Below are 18,531 nucleotides of genomic sequence, written 5' to 3'. Positions count from 1 at the left end.
AATTCCTAACAGAAATTAGTGTTCACAGAAAAGCGCTAAGACAGCCCAGCCACTAGCCTTTACAGAGAGGCGAATAGAAGCTGGTGGGGAAAAACGGAATGCGACGTAGGCAAATGGACGACAGTACCTGTGCGAAAATGATGCAATATTGAAAGTTCTTTCGTCATTGGAAAACGCGAACATATTTTTGGAACGTAGTGTTTACTATGACCGTAACGCTACTATGACTGTATATGCGGTCTTAGATATGTGTGTGGAGGACGGTTGAACTTCATTAGTAGAGGGGGTGGGAGTGAAATACATTCAAAAACTGAGGTACAATAAAAATTGAAGTAAAAATAAAATGATGTTCCTGTACATTCCTATATTTAAGTTACCTTCCGTATTTGTTATTGAAAGCTGATCATATGCATAAAGGAGAGTATTGGTTTCTATTTTATTAACATAAAAGAAGTATTTAATTTCACTTCTCCATCTCTTAACGATATTATATAGTGTGGGACAACAAATAACACCCTTGTCTCACCCCTTGGTTTATAACGCCTTAATGCCATTTGTATGATTCTTTTTTCCATTTATTTCAACAATTATTTTGATTTTTATAATATAAACTCCGTTCTGTTCTCACCAGGTGTTAGGGGTAACTTTTTTTTTTTTTAACATTATGTTCCAAAGTTTAATTCTATTTACCCTGTCAAAGGTCAAAAACAAATGACAAAAATCGTAAAAGCTTAGTAGCCCGTGAAGAGAACTGGCAACGCTGTATCAAACTCGGTAACTGTGTTCAATCTCCCAGTAGACAGATAGTAACCGTACCTTGTAGTAAGCACAGGGTTATTTTAGCATCTTGACTTGTTCCGGTGAAAAATCATAACTACATCGCGTGCGTTGCTTTGATTTAATGCTGTCTATCTGTGAAAATAAGTTTTGTAAAATCTTAAACGAATAAAGGAAATGATTCAATGTTTAAATGATAATTTTAGATATCGGAAATAGCGATCGTTGTTAGTGTGGAAGAATTTCATGGCGATTCAGTACCGTTAAAAATTATACGAGAACAAATGATTTTTCTGTCTGTGCACTGGACACTGAATCTATGTTCCCTCTTCGTTTGTGGACATCGTCTCTCTCGGTTACAATCTTACCGAGAACAACAAACTGAGCTAGGGTTTCTATCGATATTTAAAAGCGTTTGCTTTTTTGCAATAATCCTTGACTTCATGCTATGTGAATCTTGTGTTGAATTCCAAGAATGGGACTAATATGAAAATAAATGTTCTGTGGCGGTGGTGAAAAACTAAAAGAAACAGTGACGTTCTCCTACTCACTTGGTCTAGTTCATACGAAGAATGTGGAATCTCACAACAAATGTAGGCCCTACAAGAGGGAGTATTTCAAGTTCCTTCGCAAGGATATATTTTAGTGCAAGGTAAGATTTTTTTTAAATTTTGTCCACTTCTCAAGTTTACTTGTACTTCGATTTTGTTCCATGACTATTGCGGATTGAACCCTTATGGCTACGTGCATCAACGTCGGTTAAAAACGTAGTAAGCATGGGTTTCGAAACCATGGTTAAAATGTAATTTCAGAGCATCATTAATATTCAATGGTTACTTAAACATGGTTTAACTGATACCTCATTTAACCAGGGTTAAGTCTGTAATGGTACACTGTTTCTATAAAATGACGGAAGGAAAGAATCATACCTCTGCAAAGATTGATTGTTTGATTGATTGATTGATTGATTTATTTACTTATTTATTTATTTATTTATTTATTTATTTATTTATTTATTTATTTATTTATTTATTCTGGTGTAGTTAAGGCCATCAGGCCTTCTCTTCCACACCACCAGAAATACAAATACAATAACAGAAATAAAAAGGAAAAAAAAACACTATAAACAAAGTAAAATCACACATAAATATATATAGGTTGCAGTCAAACAAACTTTAAATGAGTGATGATACTGACCATCTTAAACGACTGTGTTTTCTCCATCCCACATCAAAACGAACGTATCCTATATTCTCGTGTTGCATTTGTTTGCCTTTGGACGCTGTTACGTTTACGGGTTGTATTTCTTTGTTTTTCAGTGCTGTTAGGTTAGAATCGTACAAAATAAAAAATTAAAAGCGAAAATGATTATATTCCAATGTGAGTCTTTAATATTAATATATTTCATTACTAGATTTAAATATGTTAAATCCTTAATATGTAATATTAAAAATAAAAAGTGGGATACCATATCCAAGCACAATACTAATCGTCTTCGAAATAATCAGCTGTAGATCTGGCAGCCATTTTGTTTTACTAGGCCTGCTAACCAATGGCTATCTCCTATAACCGTTCGAATATGGCCGGTTAAAGATTAGAATGGTTAACCTCCTGTTTAAGTCCTAACCGAGTTCGATGCACCGGGATAGGTGACATTTTTAACCTGTGGTTACACTAACCGATGTTGATGCACGTGGCTATTAAATCAGTGAGCGTTTTTCGATTTTGTGCTACACCCATTTTATGGTAATTATCAAGGATTGAAACTTGTTGCTCGATGAAACAGGTTTCCTGTTACTTTACAGTAGATACGGGTTTGCATACTTGCGCTTGAGTAGGTCAGCGGTGGAGATGGGTAGGTAGAGACCATAGATTTTCTTATAATGACATGAAGCTTAGAATGAATTCATTTCATTCATTTAATGTTTGCCCTAGGGGAGGTCTTTCACTGCAAACCCAACTTTCTCCAGTCTTTTCTATTTTCTGCTTTCCTCTTTGTTTCCTCATATGATCCGTATGTCTTAATGTCGTCTATCATCTAATATCTTCTTTTACCCCGAACTCTTCTCCCGTTCACCATTCCTTCCAGTGCAGCCTTCAGGAGGCAGTTTCTTCAGTAGAATGAATATATCCCAGTATTTCTGGTAATGTAGGGGAGTCAGTAGACAAATTAATTAACCATTTCAGTTTGGATTTGACTGAAATACAAGAATTATTTAACCATGTCAGTAAACTGGTTATTCATAAAATCGAAAAATACGAGATAATGATTCATATTCATTGTTTGTAAATTTAAATGAATTATTCAGCCCGGCAAATATTGTACAGATAGGCCTAAATGTTAATAATGTAAATATACTCACAGAACCGGTTAAAATAAAGAAAACTTTGAAAGAAATAGTTTTGAAACAATCATCCATCACTGACGTGATTGAGGCATTACGAGCTCTCATGTTGAATTACTCTGAATTTACATCCGCTGTGTTGAACTGTGTCTTGGTTTATTGTGCATCTGTTGACGCAGAAAGGTTTCTCCCAATGTAGTTAAATGTTAATGACTGTAAGCGCAGAATGAAAGAAAATAATATTGTCACTTCTGCTGTGCTTTCATTTCACAAATAAAAACAGCAGATGTTTTTCTGAGTGTTATAAAGTTGTGTTTAATTTTAATGTGTAAATTACATTAATTGATGTATGAAACCTTTTTAGTCATTATTTTGACGACTAAAACTAAATATAAGGTTATTTTTTCACTTAAAAATCTCTTCAATATTTATAATAATAGTTATTTAACCTGGCAGTAGAGTTAAATTACATTATTCGTTACTATCGTCCCTTTATTTTTCCCCTTTTATTTGTTACCCCATTTTATTTTATGTTCTGGTATTTCCAGTGTCTTCGTTTGTTTTTAATTTTCTTTATTACTTCAATTCTTAAATCTCCGTTATTTTCAAAGTGATCAAATACTATTTAGCATTGTACACCTTGTCCGAAATGAAACCCACCGATAATGGTACATTATGCAACGAGCCTATAATGGTAGTCATTAAGACGCGAGTATGTTTATAAAACGAGCGCAAGCGAGTTTCATAATTTTCATACGAGCGTCTTAATTACCATTAATTACTTTTTATGCTCGACTATATTTCTAACTTGAAATTATTCATAAGTATTCATGTTATTCTTATCTGACTGGGGAGCGGAACTGACCTTGTGCAATATCTCGTAAATTGTGAGATGTGCGCAGACGCGAAAGTATTGATTTTTTTTTTCGAGAAACAAATGCCATTGACCTTGATATAATCTAGAGAGTAAAATAAACATTAATCTTGATATAACCTTGAAATTGATTTAGACATTGAAAAACGAGATGACAAATTGAATTTATTTGAATGTTATTTACAATTAACGCTAATTATTATAGCAACAGAATATAACTTTCTGCGACAGTATTGGATTTCCAGCCTCCGTGACGTTTCGCTAGTTGTCTTTCGATTGCATATCCGATAATAATCGATACTTGCGCTTTCATATTGCTACAATGGTGTTTTCTGATTTGGTGGAACACTTGAACTTTAATGAATAGGTGTACTTTAATGAGGTCCATTAAAGGGCTGCTACCAGGTGTATAATTACTACATTTCGGCATCGTCGAGCATAAAGATACTAAATAATTTATTCCTTAATTATGACACACAAAAACAAATTACGGGAAAATATTAATCAACTCAACAAGTTAATGTCACCATCAGTAAATCTCAACATGTCCCCCTCTAGTAGCACGATACAGGTCCACACCTGTGGAGTAACGGTCAGCGCGTCTGGCCGCGAAACCAGGTGGCCCGGGTTCGAATCCCGGTCGGGGCAAGTTACCTGGTTGAGGTTTTTTCCGGGGTTTTCCCTCAACCCAATACGAGCAAATGCTGGGTAACTTTCGGTGCTGGACCCCGGACTCATTTCACCGGCATTATCACCTTCATTTCATTCAGACGCTAAATAACCTAGATGTTGATACAGCGTCGTAAAATAACCCAATAAAATAAAACAAATAAAGCACGATACACATCTAACCTGTATTCAATCTCTCTCCAGGCATTTTGTAACGTCTTCTGACTTACAGATCTTACTGTGTCGATAATCCTTTGACGTAACACTTGAAGGTTATCCACTCTGGTGTTGTAGACACGGTCTTTCACGAATCCCCAAAGAAAAAAGTCCAATGGTGTAAGATCAGGAGATCGTGGTGACCATGGAATAGGACCATCACGACCAATCCATCGTCCTGGGACATGATTGTGTAAAGTTTCAACGACTGGTCCCCAATAATGAGGGGGAGCTGCGTCTTGCTGGAAGGTAAACCTCTCTGGAATCTGGAGAAGCGCAAAATTTTCAAACATATCGAGATATACCGCACCATTCACTGTGTTCTCTAGAAGAAAAAAGGTCCGATCACTTCTGAACTGGTTAATCCACACCAAACATTTAACTTTAGAGAGTTACGTTCATGTTCAAGAATAACACGAGGATTCTCAGAACCCCTGATCCTGCAATTGTGACGATAAACATAGCCACACACGTAAAACCATGTCGCTGAAAGTCTCCATTTTCTAGCAAATGTTTGTGCCACTGAACAATGGTGTGCCTATCAGGAGCTGCACGGCCGTATTTTCCACGAAATCTCAGCTGAACTGTAACCGGAAACTTAAACTCTGCTAACCAATGACAGCACTGCACTTTTTCTTGCGTGTGAATGGAGCCATCTTGGAAAGCAATCTGTGTATACACAACAATAGGAATAACAGGTTCGCCAATTTCACGACATAAAAACTTGTTGAGTTTCTCTACATTTTAGTACAAGCTGGCCGTATGTAATTTTTATGGATGTCTAGTTAGTTCATTTCCTTATCGGTAGGTTTCATTTCGGACACGGTGTATTATACTGTATAGTTTCATATCTTACTGAAAAGATTTACATTATTTTCAGTGCGCCGAAATAAGAAGACAGTAGGCTACTTATTTACGTAACTAGGACAGAAACTGTTACTTTTGTGTACGAGTGAGACGTGAATTTCGAAACGAGTGTGCGAAAGACACTTTTGTACTAGCAAATACTTTACTATAACAATACCGGATGCTGTATACTAGCAGTATTGACGTGAGTGCGAAATATCGCGGACTTAACATCTAGCGGAGCGGCGTGGAATTACGTCCCCAAATACAAATATTAATTGAATAGTACCGTATTTAATGTAACATTATTTTATATCAAAACTGCATATTATGAGAAGTATTGCGTATTTTTTCTTTGCTTTAGTGAGACAAAATTAATTCTGGCATTAAGAATGAATTTACAATAACGCTTTATATACCCATTGCTGATAACTGCAAAGATAAAAATGGTAGTAATCTGATGCTTGTAATAATTAGTAAAGGCATGTGGACAATAAAATTTAATTTGACTATTACACTCTTACTACGTCATACTACTTTTGACCAATAAAAGGTACGAAAGGACGTATTTCGACCAATCATGGCTGCTTATCGCACAATTTTATCGCGTCCCTAGCATTTGTTTAATTTTATCGCGTCCCTAGCATTTGTTTCTTTGTTTGCCAACATTTGAAACTGCGCTGGTCTGGACGTCAAAAAAAAAAAAAATATATATATATATATATATATATATATATATATATATATATATATAAAATTGCAAACCACTCCAGTCGATGCACAGCAGTTTCAAATATGACTCGCATTGGCATTCAAGAACAAGAATTAATAAAAATCACTGATAATACCTATGCATCTTCTGAAATCCGATTTACAAATAAATGAAGAGCACCATTCGGAAATCCTGAATAGGTTGAATACACCATGTAGGCCTAAATCAACGAGTTCCACTTCTATTACGCAAACGTCCAATATAACATCAATTGAACCACCAACCACATTCAAATTTTAAAATTGTACATTCAATAATTATTCCTTTTAAAATTATTCATTCGGAAATCCTGAATAAGTTGAATACACCATGTAGGCCTAAATCAACGAGTTCCACTTCTATTACGCACACGTCCAATATAACATCAATTGAACCACCAACCACATTCAAATTTGAAAATTGTACATTCAATAATTATTCCTTTTAATATTATTCATGTTTATTTTTTATGTCATCATCGTTAATTAAAACTTTTCTAACACTTGTGTATATTAGTTAGGTTATGTTATAGCTTCTGCTATATGATATTATGGATAGTCACGTATCAGAGATTGTTTAAGATTAAGATTTATTGAAAATCATCTGTCAAGTGACGTTGATTACTGGGATTCGGATAATTGAAGTGGAATGCAACTGTCTTAATAAAAATGAAACTGAATCAACAAAGCTTTCTTGACTAGTAACCGTCTACAGAGTTCAATGAAGATTCCAGTTGGCACAACTGTCATCTAGCGTAATGGTGCAATAATACATTTGAAGACAGGTTTATTTTCGTAAGTCAATTAATATTTTATTGTATTGGAGTACTTTGTTACTTATAATCTTTACATACTTTCTTCTAATCGTGTAATAGTCAATTAAATTCCACTCGAGTTTTGATTTTCTCTAGATAAATCAAAACCTCTAGTGAGATTACTGTTGATAAAACCTTAAAATTTCCAATATATTTTAACTTCTATTCATTTATTAGGCCTAAATAACAAAAAAGCTAATTTTTATTGTTCTATCAACACAGAGACAAAGGCATTAGGCCTAATAAAGAATTTTGTTGACTCACGTTTTATGAACTCTCGGAAATCAAAAGTACGATTTGGAGCAATTTGTAATGCTGTAATTGTAGCAATTATAAACAGCACATATACACCCTGACATTTTAACACAGCACCAATTAATAAAACTATTAACTAGCCCAGCAACAATATACATTGCAGTTGATTACAGCTTGTTTCGCGAGTATCTCCACACCGGCCGCCTAGGTAGCAGCACCAGCGTCCTTCGCGCGCAGAACTGCTAGCTGTCCGGTATTATTATAGTAAGGTATACGTACAATATTTTTGGCACAACTATATGGAAATTATATGTGAATTAATTGACTTATTAATTGATCACAGATTATTTAGATTTTTGTATACTAGGATTTATTTTATTGGGTTATTTTACGACGCTGTACCAACATCTAGGTTATTTAGCGTCTGAATGATATGAAGGTGATAATGCCGGCGAAATGAGTCCGGGGTCCAGCACCGAAAGTTACCCAGCATGTATGCTAGGAGTCACGGCCTTCTAATACTACATTTGTCTTTACAGTATGTCTATATTATGTTACTATGACAACTTTGCGGTATTCCTATGGAAAAAACGAATCTAACAATGTTCGTTCCCTACGCGTACAGCAAAGAAAAACTTTCTAATCAATAATGTGTTACGAAAAAAACAGCAGTTTCCGTGTAGGTGTGTCAAAAACGTTTGTTTTAAAATGTGATTTCTATTTTGTCTGCCATTTATAGCATCGTCAAGTATACATTAAATTGTGATGGTGGAAAGGAATATACTTGTCTTATTCCTTTATTTATAATTGCCATTGCATTCTTCTTATATTTCGTTCCAGTTAAATTATGATTTGTATATAGTGTTAAATATATTCCAATAAACGGAAAAATGTATTAACCGCAGTAAAACATCCCATTTGGAGCATTATTAAACTGCATACATGTCTCAAGGTGAGGAGGATTCCAGCAAAATCAATCTAGCCACAGACTGGGACCACCCCTGAGATGAGAAAAGGGTAGATAGAGGGGGTGGTATGGATGCGACCTGGGATATCCCCTTCTGCAACCCCCGGGGCTAACAAACGATGTTGGAAAGGGTATATAACATTTGAAGTTAAAGTGCATCGGGGTGACATGAAGCAGCCACGTATACTTTAATCACTTTAGCCTGTACCGTTAGGTCTTGTTTACTTTATTGCATCGGTTCATTAAGGGCGATACCGAACGCTAATATGTTAATATCAGACTGCAATTCCCCAGGTCCCTCGACTGGTTTCAGCAGCGGATGCACATATTTGTTTGAAGTGTTCGTCAAATCCCTCGGCACTTGTTTAATATTTCAAAAAACAGATTCAGAAGCAAATATATTCACCGGATTAAATTGGTATAACGAGTTGTAAATGCGCTGAAAACAATGTCACAGCATAGTAGTTATTAGTACATTGTTTGTTCGTTTGAATGTTGTGGAGTGGAATGGTGTATCTGGCATTGATGATAGATTCCGGGATTACGGGTCAAATCCCGCTTGTGACAAGGTTGTGTGTGTCGTTTTTTGGATAATTTTACATATGAATCTGATATTCGTGCGAATATGAGAAACACGGCGAATGTGTGGGAGATATGATAAAGTACAGCCATATACCCAATCGAGATACGTACACACTGGGCAAAAATAAATGCCGAAAGCAATACAGGGTGGAAGTGAAATAACAACGCAAATCTCCACACAGAGAATACTTCATGTATATATAATTTATTTCCAAGAAATAATCTGTCCAGGCATCCTGGGTTGCCAAAAACACAGAATAACACACATATAAGAATAGTAACGATTACAGTAAAATAGACGAGTCAAATTGAAATGTGAACTAGGAGCTTAAATTTAAGAAATAATAAATTTGTACATATATTTGTAACAATCCCACACTAACGAATAGAAAAAGGGGGGATTATGATATTCCGTATAAATGATTTTTCAGAATTGCCACAGACCCTTTAATGGTTGAAGTAATTATTTTTTGAATGATGTCATGGATTCCAAATGTTTTGATAGTGTTTACAGTTGATCGTAGGATGGTGCCCCTCGCTCCGATCATTAAACCATGTACTTCCCAGTTGCCTTCCATCTGATATTTTTCTCAAAATACGGAATAGTAGGCTCATAAATTTGTTGTTTCTCTTTGTTGACCTCGGATGGTTGGGTCTGTCTTATCTCAAATCTAACAGTTGCGTCCAGTATAAAGCCTTTACTATTAGTCTTGTCTAGAGCCACGATGTCCGCTCTTCTAATTCCGCCGCCTTCAGACTCAACGCAGTGCACCTCTTCATGGACCTCGAAGGATTTGTTTCTAAGGGCTTGTGCTATTAGTTTTCGGATGTTATGATGGCGTGAATTTCTCAGGAGTTCTCCACGCTGACAGGATCCTAGGACGTGTGCTAAGGTTTCAATCTCGTTGCAGTATCTGCAACGGAAACCGTCCAAGGATGTCCCATGAAGACTTCTCACTGGTGCTACGTTAGCATTCATCTTAATTGCGTCCCGCCATTCAGTGGAAGACAGACCCTCCATAGAAAAAATCCATTTATTTCCGGGAGTATATTCTTGAAATAAAATAACACCTTTTCCTTTATGTGGAAGCGCACACCATTTGTCGTACTCTTGTTTCCTAAGATTTTGTCGTAGTTTATGGACATTGATGTTACTTATATCCAGATCTTCAGGTGAACTATAAGTAATATCACTAATTTCAAATGGTTATTCTTTGAGATATTTCAAACCAAAAGGCTTAATACAGTTTTGCTCGTTTTTGCTTCCTTTTAGAAATAAAAATTGCTTTATATGAAATATTTCATAGCCTGTTTTGGGAAAACCATTGATTGAATTCCCAATATGCTCAGTCAGGTAAGGAAAGACTCCACTGAAAATCATAAAAAATTTTTCCAATTTTTTTTAGCTATTTCACTTATTCAAAATTTATATTTTCATACCCCAAATGGATTCAGCTCAATTCTGATTGCAAATGCTCGTATGTTTACACTTTTAAATTAAGGCTGGAAGGGGGCGTGGAATTTAAAGAGCTGTCAGAATTGTTTTTCATCGAAGAATTCTTTTTTAAAATTTCTGATTACAAATCTAGTAACTTTTTGTTGGCTCCCTGAAGTTACTAGATGAATGTAGCAGAGGAGAATATTAATTTACATAAATATTCATTTTATTTTCAAATCTATTTTTCTGTGTTCATTTTTGTTGATTCAACACCAACTTTCTTATGCCAAATATTAATCAATCTGGATGAAATTTGTACTGAAAGTATTTATGAGGTAGCTGCATGTTTCTATGCATTTATTTTGTGAGAAATAATGCTGCTAGTTCATTTTGTTAATATTAATAAAATAAACTAGCAGCATTTCTCACAAAATAAATGCATAGAAACATGCAGCTACCTCATAAATACTTGCAGTAAAAATTTTATCCAGATTGATTAATATTTGGCATAAGAAAGTTGGTGTTGAATCAACAAAAATGAACACAGAAAAATAGATTTGAAAATAAAATGAATATTCAAGTAAATTAATATTCTCCCCCGCTACATTCATCTAGTAACTTCAGGGAGCCAACAAAAAGTTACTAGATTTGTAATCAGAAATTTTAAAAAAGAATTCTTCGATGAAAAACAATTTTGACAGCTCTTTAAATTCCACGCCCCCTTCCAGCCTTAATTTTAAAAGTGTAAACATACGAGTATTTGTAATCAGAATTGAGCTGAATCCATTAGGGTATGAAAATATAAATTCTGAACAAGTGAAATAGCTGAAAAAAATTTGGAAAAATTTTTATGATTTTCAGTGGAGTCTTCCCTTAAAGAGAGCAGTGTATTATGGTAATAAATTATGCAAAAAATTTTAGTTTTGTCCTTTAAATGTGGAAACCAGCGGCAGGAAGTTGGTACCAAAACTGTTAAGTTGTGTGAGCTTGGACTATATCTCTACCGAATGAAAAGTGATAGCGCATCTTTCCATGTCGGTTAACCAGAACGACAAACGTGTACAAACGGATGCTAACCAAACATGTGCTCTAATCGTCCATAACCTTAGAACAAGAGAATAATCAACGAATAATATAAAAATAACAATAATTGGTAATTATAAACTTCGTAACTCCCAAACTGAAATAAGTTACTCTATATACCATACAAAATTAACATTAAATCCAGACGTTTGAGATGGGCAGGGCATGTAGCACGTATGGGCGAATCCAGAAATGCATATAGAGTGTTAGTTGGGAGGCCGGGGGGAATAAGACCTTTGGGGAGGCCGAGACGTAGATGGGAGGATAATATTAAAATGGATTTGAGGGAGGTGGGTATGTTGGTAGGGACTGGATTAATCTTGCTCAGGATAGGGACCGATGGCGGGCTTATGTGAGGGCGGCAATGAAACTCCGGGTTCCTTAAAATCCATTAAGTAAGTATGTATATAACATACAAAATATACAATTATGATTTTAGTCTCACTACAACAAATAACAATGAACATGTTCAATTTATCAAGAGAAATAATCCTTTCATGTTAAGAAGAAGACAATATTTGTGCTCTGAAAATACTCGTTCTGTGTCACAAGACGTTATGGAGTAAATCTGAAATATGATACAGTATATCTTACTATCATCAGGTGAACCACTACTTTGTGATCTCGTATGTAGCACATAATATTAAACCCATTTGGTTTCAATAAAGTTTTTCATTTCTATTGCAATGACAGCTAGGAAGTTCGTAACGTAATTTCGATGTTGAACTTGGACTGTAACGCAACTGAATGCATAGCAGCAAGAGACGTCAACATTTAACGAAAAATAATCCAGGAAAAAATAAAAGTGTTACACACTCCTGTGTATATAATTATTAAATAACAGATTAGTTTACTTTTTTGGAATCGTACATAATATTAACATTACGTAAATCCGATGTGTTAATTTTCCTACTTCTTTGAACTATTTTAGAGCCTTAAAATTGCTGAAACATAAACATCAGTAAATTCACTTGTAATTCCCGTAACGTCATCATTCGTAGCTTAAAGGTATAACTCAGTGAACTTTTGAAACACATTCGGTGTAATGCTCTTGTCATCACAATATGTTAAAGGCTTTCCTTTGCCGATGTGCTTTCATAGAAAGCCATAATTTGCGACACAACAACATAAATTATTTACTAATCTTACCTGTTTTCCGTAAGGTGTGAAGTGTTCAATATTTGGGTGTTAAAAGTTATTTAAGAAATTTCTCAATAACGTTGTAACTTCAAACAAGTATTTTCGCGGCAACTAAAAACAAACCAGAATAGTAACATGCGGGCATTCACTGTTTGAAAATATTAAAAATTTTATTTCAACTATGAATCATATATCATTAAATTACTTAAAAAATTATTATAGGAACTACATCCTGCTATAATTCGGTTGAGAAGATTTTGTCATCGACTCTACTTTAAAAAAAATGAAAATTAGAATTTATAAATCAGTTATATTACCAGTTGTTCTATGTGGTTGTGAAACTTAAACTCTCACTTTGAGAAATGAACAGATGTTAAGGGTATTCGAGAATAAGGTACTTAGGAAAATATTTTGGGGCTGAGAGGGATGATATTACAGGAAAATGGAGAAAGTTACACAACGCAGGACTGCACGCATTGTATTATTCACCTAACATAATTAATTTATTCATTCATTCATAGTGTTCTGCCCAAGGACAGGTCTTTCACTGCAAACCCATCATTCTACAGTTTTTCCTATTTTCTGCCTTCCTCTTTGTCTCCTCATATGATCCATATATCTTGTCTATTATCTGAGATCTTCTTCTGCCACTATTCTCCTGTTCACCATTCCTTTCAGTGCATCCTTCAGAAGGCATTTATTCTCAACCAGTGACCCAGCCAATTGATTTTCTTCTTTCTGATCAGTTTCAGCATAATTCTTTCTTCACCCACTCTTTCCAACACAGCTCCGTTTCTTATTCTGTCTGTCCATTTCACACGCTCCCTCCTCTATATCCGCATTTCAAATGCTTCTAGTCGCTTCTCTTCACTTCGTCGTTATGTCCATATTTCTGGCCCATTCAATGCTACACTCTGCACCTGACATATTTTTACGAATAAGACATTGTTCACTCTCTACTTTGATTCTTAAAAAGAAAGGATAACAATTTTCAGTCATTGCTAAATTCAGTTCAAGGTTTGTGCTTTGCGACATCCATGGAGATACGTAGTACATACTACAGTACAAACTTCACTCCTGATCTGTACCGAACGAACTGCTATATTCCCCTCCATCGTTATCTTACAGAGGGGTAGCAGTCCTTTCCGCGAGGGAACAAACCTGTTTTCATTTGTCTGTACGGGTAAAATGCTCATACGGGAAGCCAATTACCACCCTGATTTATACTATGTATTCCCTCTGTTCCAGAATATGGTACAGAAAGATGTAATTAATTGTTCCAAAATATGGTATACATTTTCTTAAAGTTCTCAGTAATATAATGCAACTTTAATACATATTCTAGATACTTATTTATTTGATAAATTAGGCCTAACATAAGAAAAACATAAAAATTAGTTACATTTCATTCTAGGTGATGCCAAATTAATAAAATAAAAAACAAACATTATTTTGAGAGAGGCCAATTAAGATAAAACTGCAATAAATTACAACCAGTTTTTGTACGATTGTTGTGCCTTAGATGTTCTATTCAAAATTGACTGGGTTGGTGTTACATTTTCTGCAACAGGAACACCACATCAGGTGCCCATTTGACTTCTGTTCATAATGAATTATTTAAATATTACAGTTTGATGCACTACAGAAGATTAGAAACATTCACAACTGCACTGTCTGATAGTGCCTTCACTACTGAACAGATTATCACACCGCGAAACATTTCGTGCGCATGCGCAATAATCAAACTTGTTTTATTTGTTACTATACCATATTTTGGAACGGAGGGAGTAATAAGAAAGTAAAAGTAAAGAGGATAACTTGTTTTCCTGAGTTATAATTGTATTCAATGGTATAAGAAATGTCAACATTATTACAGAGTTTCTAAATTTAAGAGGAAGTATGAGGATGATAGTATAGGACTCCGAAGGGTTTAATTATGATTATTTTTTATAAAAGGGAATTTTAATACACACTGTTTTGCTGTAGTATTTAAAAAAATCATTTAGGGCCGTATTCATAGACATTCTTAGCGCGGGTTTCCGGTGGATGATCAACGAACTAACGTTTTTCGTATTTATAAACCAGTGTTATCGATGAGATATGGTATGAATCCCGTACAAGTAATCAGTCGATAACCGGGGCTAGTTTAGCACGCTCGTAGCGCGGGCTAGAGAAATGTCTATGAATAGCATCCCTATTGTTTAACAATGGGCTGTAGTAAAACTTCGATAGTGCCCATGATTTCGTTTTACAGTATTCACATTGATATAATCGTAACCTCAATTTATAGTAATCGTAAGAACTGTTGTCATAGGTCGAAGCAGCCGTAACAGGCAGGGTCAGCACTCCTGAACGGATCCCACGTGGGTCGTCACCCGTTCACCCCCGCCAAGTGGTCCAGTCAGAATTCTCCTCCGCGCTTGCCGGTATTTTGGGCGCCATCTAGTCAGCTCCATCGATCCCGGCTCCCCTCTCCACGCCGTGGTCTCGCCTCTTCTTCTCTTTTCTTCCATTCTTTCTCGCCACCCACTCCTCCCTGTCATTTTGTAGGTCCCGCTACACACGTCTCCCAAAATCCAGTATTGTTATTGTGTGGATACAGCTCTCAATTCAACGGAATGGGAGGGAAACCCTTTTGATTTACAGCTGAAATGGGTATTGGAATGCTCTTCTTTCACTCATTGCAAGTTAACGATGATTGTTATCTTTTAATCGTCAATAAAAATAACCTTCATTCATAACTGCGTAGTTTTGCTTCTGGGTTCAACGTACGTGTGTTCGACATATTTTTAGGAGAAACATACGCTCAAATAGGATTATTAAGGAACAGAAAATTAATCCTTTGCTGTAATTTTTCTATCAAAGCATGTACAAATTAAAAAAAAAAATTAAGTGATTTCAAGACATATATGAAGGATTTAGAGTTAAATTTATTTTTTATTTGTAATAATGGATAAAATTATAACAAAACCAGTGTATCACAATAGTTTTCTGTGTGGGCTATTGTGATACACCTAGAGGGCTATTTTGATACAGTGCTATAAATCTTGCCATATTATACAGAGCAATGGAGTAAGCAAGCCTTTTGTGATACACACAGATGCTTAATGTATCAGCTGTAAAAGTTCGTACCATTCATTTTTGATTTTTCAGATAAGTCAGTTCAAGATTACGGTCAGCGCGTCTGGCCGCGAAACCAGGTGGCCTTGGTTCGAATCCCGGTCGGGGCAAGTTACCTGGTTTTTTCCGGGGTTTTCCCTCAACCCAATACGAGCAAATGCTGGGTAACTTTCGGCGTATGATCCCGGATTCATTTCACCGGCATTATCACCTTCATTTCATTCAGACGCTAAATAACCTAGATGTTGATACATCGTCGTAAAATAACCCAATAAAAATGTTCAAGATTATAAATTTATTTTCAAGTTCTTCAATCATATGAATAATCATTTTTTTGCAAATTATTATTTAAAGTTTTTCAATCATATGATTTGTCATTTTTTTGCCAATTATTACCTGATTACATGAATTGACTTAAGTTTAGATTTCGTTGTAACATTTTGAATATCTGATGATGCCGTATAGGCGAAAACGTTCATAAACTTTCCTCTGTAAGATGTATTAGCAACTGTTGAATACCTGAATGGACTTACGTTCAGATTTCGTTGTAACATTTTGAATATCTGATGATGCCGTATAGGCGAAAACGTTCATAAACTTTCCTCTGTAAGATGTATTAGCGCTGTTGAATACCTGAATGGACTTACGTTTAGATTTCGTTGTAACATTTTGAAAACGTTCATAAACTTTCTTCTGTAAGATGTATTAATGATAAATCATAGGATTAAAAAACTATAAAATAAATTTATAATGTAAAAGTTCGGTTGAAATCACATTAAAATTGGCTAAGATTTAGCAACTTTTGTGATGACTTCTTTTTTCTATAAAAATTTATAAAATTTACTGAATTTTTAACTATATATATATATATATATATATATATATATTGTGTGCAAGAAAATGGATTGAGAAAATTATGGTACAGTTTGCATAGTTAAAACAAATTAGGTGTAATATATTTTTAAATAATGAGGAATATATTTTTTTTAAGTTGTGTTACATTTTAACAGTAAGAAGAATGACTATTAAGCTAAAATTGTTAAGTGAATAAGTAAAAATAAATCTATGAATGTATTTTTAAGTCAAATACCCCTCAAGAGCTGACAAATATTGTTATGAAATATCCCTCAAGATGTAATAAATGACTTTATGTTAGAAAATTTATTGGTCAACTTAGTCAATTTCTTTCATTGTAAACATAATATTATAATAGCCCATCTAGCATATCATAATACTCCTAAAATGTGCCAGATAATAGCCTTTCTTATTAACACACTAATTACTGCTAGACTGCTGAAAATTCAGATCTTTTCTTTGGGGAAAAATGAAGCTAACACTACTCTGGGTGAAAGGAAAATTTAAACAATGTTCTATCCTTATCCATTCAAGACCAATAACAAAAGTAACCGAGTATCACATCAAAGTTTTTTTTCAAGAAACAAAACTGTCTTTTCTTTTAATACATTTATGAGGGTGATAATGATTGTTTAATTCTTGTTCAATAGTGCTTCTTAAAGAGCATAAAAGTACCGTATTTCCATAATCGCAGTTTTAAATATTTTAAGGTTGAGCCTTTGGTGCATTTGTAGCCTGTATCAAATTAGCCCGACTTATAAATTTATATATCTTCTCACCATTCGTGAGCTGCCACAAGGGACAAAGAGTACTTAACCATAGAAATTTTTACAAGTTCATGAAAAACCATTAATTTTGTTTTAACAATGAAATTCTTACAAGTACATAGCTGCAAATAATTTTTTTTGAGAGTAGTGGAAATATACCTATTTTTAGAAAGGTAAGTGTTACAAAAAAGTAAAGAAATCTACTGAACTTAGTTTGATTTCGAATATAGGTGATTCTTCAGGAGAGCAATTGATCCTTTCAATGCAGCTAAGGTTACAATCGGAATAATAGCCGTAGGTGTTCCAAGCCTTTTAAACATATCTTTCATGAAGAGAGTAGCGGTACCTCTTGCTCCAACCAGAAGTCCGATTACTTCAAGCTCTTTTAGCTGGTATTTTTTGAGGTAATAGGGAATGGTAGGATTGTAGATATTCTTTTTTTCATTATCCACTTCTGCTGGCTGTTCCTCATCCGTTTCGAAACGCACAGTGGGATCAATTATGTATCCAGATCTTGTAGATTCCTTAAAAGCTATTATATCTATGCGCCGTGTACTGCCAGTGACGGAGAGACCATGTACTCTTCGAAGGTGTTGTAATCGGCATCTTTAAGGGCAGTGACTATAATTGATCGTACTTGGTGGTGTCTAGCATTTCGCAGAGCTCGTGCGGACACGATCCCAGGACGTGTGCAAGAGTTTCAACTTCGTTGTGGCAATGTCTACAACGGTTGTCCTGAGATCTTCCCGGCACAGCACGTACTGCAGCAACATTTCCAACCATTTTAATGCCATCGCGCCATTCGCTGTTGGAGAGTCCTTCGTGTTTACTGTATCATATTAACCCTACTTGATCTCATTGTCTTTTGCCTCCACATGATGAAATAAAGACGTTAGTCACAAGAAGTGGATATACTGCGTGTAACAATCCCTTATTCTAGGACCGCCGTTATTTTATCATCAGCTCCTTGTAACAGATGTCACACTTATATCGATTGGGGAGACCTCTGTTGCAGACGAGCGCGAACACGTC

This window comes from Periplaneta americana, chromosome 13, assembly GCF_040183065.1.
Source record: "Periplaneta americana isolate PAMFEO1 chromosome 13, P.americana_PAMFEO1_priV1, whole genome shotgun sequence".
In the NCBI taxonomy this organism is placed as follows: Eukaryota; Metazoa; Arthropoda; class Insecta; order Blattodea; family Blattidae; genus Periplaneta; species Periplaneta americana.
This window is presented reverse-complemented; position numbering follows the sequence as displayed.